This window comes from Gadus macrocephalus, chromosome 3 (assembly GCF_031168955.1).
Source record: "Gadus macrocephalus chromosome 3, ASM3116895v1".
NCBI classification, from domain to species: domain Eukaryota; kingdom Metazoa; phylum Chordata; class Actinopteri; order Gadiformes; family Gadidae; genus Gadus; species Gadus macrocephalus.
Window position 1 is genome coordinate 10,065,957 of NC_082384.1, and position 5,677 is coordinate 10,071,633.

The window sequence follows — 5,677 nt, forward strand, 5'->3', positions numbered from 1 at the left end:
GTCACCATAAGCCGGCCGGTTTGGTTTCTAAGAGCAACTTGTATTCCCTTGCATCTTCAATCCAGTCACGTCGCCAGAGAAACCAGAGCCACACTCGGCTTCACGAGGAGGAGAACTACTTTGGTCGCTGAATTAAAGAAGGAGGCTGTTTTTGATTTGTTCTACTATGGTAGAATTCACAACACAAAAGAGACGGCATTATGATTCAACAGTGAATGTCATGTTCAACCATAATAGCCGAGGGCTATTGTTATTGATGAATATTTTGAATGGAATGTAAATCGAAATATTTCACGTTTTCAATATTTTATCACATTTGAACATCCAAGTTCTGCATTATTCATCAAACGGTAGAGCATGGCATAAACATTGCCATGGAAAAGAGTTTGAACTTTTGCCACTGATGTTGAGAAACGTATTTGTAGGCGCTTTGACCATCCGCTGAATGGTGTTCCCTACATCATTTAGTTTAGTATTTATTCAGGTTCCATGTGCAAGTAAATGGACCAGGAAATGAAAAGGAGGTTCAAATGCTTCCTCTAATATTATCATAACCATAATGGGTTGGCGTGAAGATGCACTCCATCCTGTATAAACCTTGAGTTAGCTTCAAGTTACAGTAAAAAGTCGAATGCTTCCCTCATGCCTGCTGTATCAAACTGAAGAAGAAGCTGTAGCCTTCTGTTTGTATGTTTCGAAATGACTACCTTGAAAGGTAATTTCCGCACTAAGTACGCCAGGCTTGCTACCTTAGACAAAAGGCTGTATTGCAGTCTCAATGTTACAGTAAGCACACACCAGAAATGGGCTCAATGGATCTGAAGGGAGCTGCATGCTCCCTTCAGATCCATTGAGCCCATTTCTGGTGCCCAATCAAATTGCTATTTGGAGGCAAACATATTGGTTATGGTTAGGAACGACATAAGAAGCGCGTTTGTTTTGTGTGTTTACTGTTACTGCAACGGACCTTCCTAATGCGTCCGTTTCCACATCCCGTTGTCACAGTGATGACAGGAAATGATCCTGGGGGCGCAGTGTGTTTGGCATAGTTTGGACAGAGACACATTGTTGACATTTGTGGAGATGATCTCGGACGTGGCACGTGGCTTTATTAGAGGGAACCGCTTCAAAGTGCTGGTGAGGCAAGGTCAGGGAGGGCTGCGGGAGACGGGCTGTCCTAGGCCTGCAGATATGTGAATTCCATTTAAATGAGGCAGTGGTGGCACAGCCATGGTCCTCTGGTGAACACTGAGACCCTCCATGGACGAGCCTGTCACCGCTTTAGTTGTTGTAATCAACATTCCTTCAAAAAGACGTAAACAGAGGAAGATGGACTGCTATTTTCTTTTTTGTTATAGCTTTACTTACATATGAAGAGACAACCTCATAAATTTATCTCCATCTGTTTACATCCCACAAACAATATGCTTTAAAGGAATGTAGGAAGGGGTGGAGCAACGTTTCTGGCTGCTATCAACACTGATGGATAGATAGATAGATAGATAGATAGAGAGAGAGAGAGAGAGAGAGAGAGAGAGAGAGAGAGAGAGAGAGAGAGAGAGAGAGAGAGAGAGAGAGAGAGAGAGAGAGAGAGAGAGAGAGAGAGAGACAGAGACAGACAGACAGACAGACAGACAGACAGACAGACAGACAGACAGACAGACAGACAGACAGACAGACAGATAGATAGATAGATAGATAGATAGATAGATAGATAGATAGATAGATAGATAGATAGATAGATAGATAGATACGCAGATAGATATGCATTATTGATCCCCAGGGGAATTAAAATATCCACTGGGGAAATTCAACACTTGGGGCTGCAGAAGGAGGCTGCAGCAGCAATGTTTCAATCATGTCTCCCGGTTCCTGTGAGAGTCCATGTGTTGGCCTGGAGGACCAAAGGAAGCTCTAAGGGGCTGTGGCTCACTGGTTACAATTAAGGCTCAGTCCCGGCTTCTATGCCTGTCCGTGGTCCTTTGCTGCATGTCTTCCTCTCTCTCTCCCATACCTTCCTGTCTAACTCACTCTATATTAAGAGCATAAAACCTGCAAAAATAGATCTTTACAAAAGGAAGCTTGAATTCAGGGGTGTGTGGGAGCGTTTTCGACCCTCCTCCCAAAGGACATCTGATGCTGCTCGGTCCACCGGACTGGATCTGAAAAACCTTTTTTCGGGTGGGGTCGCTGATGGGACTGGTCTGCTCAGAAAAGGCAGGGATGAACCGTCTATAGTAGCCCGCCAGCCCCAGGAATGGCCTCCCCTGCTTTTTACTCTCAGGCCTAGACAGCCTATGACTTTCCCACCTGCGGGCGCCCAAGTGGTCTCCCTGCTGCCGTACCTCCCGGCGTCCAGTCAAACACCTCCTTTAGTTTGCCTGGAGCCCTTCCCGCCTCAGATACCCAGCACCAGCGCCACCTACTGAACATTTATAGTACACTTTTATCGGCCTGGATTAGGCTAACTTCAACAAGCTTTCTCCACAACAAAACTGTCAGCTGTGGAATAACCTTTGAGAGAATCTGTCCAAATAAATCTGGGAAATAATTAAGAATCCCTCATGTTGTGGTCATATCTTAGTCGTTGAAATGACTAAAACAAACATTTTTGTGTCTGGATTAGCAATTCAATGTTATGTTCAGAATTGTAATTTCCAAGATGGCAGATTAAAATGCCAGCGGTGTTAACAGGTGGGACGGCCCCTCCACAGCAGTCCCACGACCCCCTTGAGTCGTGCTTCATGCTACTGGTCATTAGGAGTCCGTGCAGCGAAGCTGCTTGGCCCCTATTGTTTCTGTAATGTTTTTTTCAAATTCTATAAAACTCATACTGCAGCCTATACCGTAAATCGAAAACTCTTGACATTTTTCGCTATGGTTACCAATACGCCCCCACTACCCATAAACCCCAATTTGTGGTACTGCACCCAAAGGTGGCGCTATTGTAAAAAGCGCTTATTTCTCCTCACCAGATTGACCTGGCCTCATAATTCTTTCAGAATATTAATCTCTAGAATCAGACGCATTTATAAAACCCTAAAATTGTATGCTTTTCCCTCAATATCATATTAAAGCTAAACATGATAAAAAGATTCACAGGCTACAAAAATAATAAAAAATTCACCAAAATCGCCACATCAAATCTTTAGACCAAGCCTCACAAAAGTCATCACGTGCAGTTCAGGGGTGTCAGTGGCTCAACGGGATAATGCCGGGTACTGGTGATCCTTAGGTTGAGAGTTTGAATCCTGGTTAGTGCAATATAAACAAGCAGAACATGACATTCTGTAATTATCACTCAATTAAAAACACAACATTGAACCGCACCTGAAATTCATCAGGCAATCAGCATTCCGGCTCATTATTTTCCAAGAATCTGACTGCGAAGACACTATGGGGAACATAATTAATTCTGTCATATTTATATTTCTTCCTTTAGTGTTCTTGACTACCAATGTTTAATTTCCCCAGAATTTCAAATATTTTTCAGACATTTGCTTTGAAGAAATCCCTCAATTCAATTGAGAAATGTGTGCTTGGAGTTTTCTGGATGTTATATGCTTATCAAGGTGATCCTTAGGTTGAGAGTTCGAATCCCGATCATAGCGTCATGAACAAGCTGAACATGACATTCGGCCATTGACCATGACGCACATAAGTCACACATAAACCACATCACCAAAATATCCTTCTTCCACCTGCGGAACATAGCACGCCTTCGACCCACTCTCTCCTTCTCAGCTGCTGAAACACTAATTCATGCCTTCATTACCGCCAAACTCGACTACTGCAACTTCACTGGCTTCCGGTAAAACAACGCATACATTTCAAGATCCTCCTCACCACCTACAAAGCCCTAAACAACCTTGCCCCCTCATACCTGACGGATCTCCTCCAACGCCCCATTCACCCACATCGATTTTTTCACCCTCTCTCTTTCTTATTGTCCTATCTTTCTCTGTATTGTTGTTTTGGAGTATTTGTATGTATGCATGTATGTATTGTACTGTCCATTTGTATCCTTTTTGTTTTGTGTTTTTGTAAAGCGTCTTTGGGTACCGAGAAAAGCGCTATCTAAAACCTATGTATTATTATTATTATTATTGCTTTGCAGCTCATTTGAAAGCCGAGGCACAGTATTGCATTAAGTGTTCATCAACGGCTTACCTTCATAATTAGATGTCATATGTATATATCTTCCATTAGTGTTTTCTTGACTTTTAATTTTGCTCGGACCCCGTTAATCACCACTTGCGGTTATATTTTCTTTTCTTTTTCTTTAAGAAAAAACCTCCCTAGTCGATTTTGATCAAAGTATGACAAATTATTTGGCTCCTTTCACATTTTGTCGTATGCATGGCGTTCTGTTTCGAGGTGCATCTTGTTTAAAGAAAGGATCCCATATAATGTTTGTTTTAACTGGTTTCTGGTACGATTCTGGTGTAGAATTCTTATTTTATTTTGTGCACCTATGTCGATTTTTGTTACCTACTTCTGACAGGCATTATAAGACCATTCCCATTGATGGACGCGCCCACGTGATGTCAATAGAGGCTAGATGTAAAGTGGCTTGTGATGGCGGTCCAACATAACATCTGGTGGTGACATTGGGGTCCTTTAAAGATGTCAACCAAGACATTGCCACTGTAGCCCCTTCTTCTACGGGGTCTCTGCACGGCGGCTTTGTCTTCCCTTTCATCGATTTGCAGACAGTACAGTAGTTTGAAGATGTTGATATCCATGCACTATAATGCTGTGTCTGTGTCATCGTCAGTCAACAACATGGTGAGCCCTGTTGTCCACTGATGATGACACGGCCATGTCATCATCGGTCAACAGCACGATGAACTATGGGCTGTGTTAGAACCGGGCTGAAACCCTGACTGTTTTATGAATAGTTACGGATATCTTCATTATTTGTCATTCCGATTATGCATTAAAGCCCACGAGAGAGAGAGAGAGAGAGAGAGCACAGGTTGCAGGGATTGTCATTGCACCTCAGTGCATGAACTGTATCTGACAATTGTATGTGTGTGTGCGTGTGTTTGAGAGATATATGTGTGTGTGTGTGTGTGTGTGTGTGTGTGTGTGTGTGTGTGTGTGTGTGTGTGTGTGTGTGTGTGTGTGTGTGTGTGTGTGTGTGTGTGTGTGTTTGTATATGTGTTTGTGTGTGTGGGGGGGAGGGAGTGTGTGTGTGCCTATGTGTGTGTGCGTGTGTGACAGGGTTCTCCGTTTTTGAGGAAAACACATACAAAATGTTCATTGATAAAGACACATAAATAAGGTTCCATATTGCATCAAAAAATAAATCAATCATGAAAGAAAAAGACTTCCGGATCCCTCTGGAGAACAGAGCTGCGAGATAAGCACAGAATTTCCTCAAATCCTGGCAGCGCCCCTGTGCTGATCTTTTTTCTGGCAAATTACGTTGTGATGTGATGTTATTTATCAGTATTTCCCACCCTATTACAATCATTGTGTTAAACAAAATAAAAAATCATTGAAAATATGAATCAATCAATTATTAATATGGTATATTATTCCAATCATTAAACAATTTACAAAGAACAAAACACAAAACCAACCAAAGCGGAAATGCATTCATAATCGATTTGTTCCCAGTCGACGCGCAGTCATTTCAATCAGTCAATCAATCACTGCGCCCCTCGTGCGT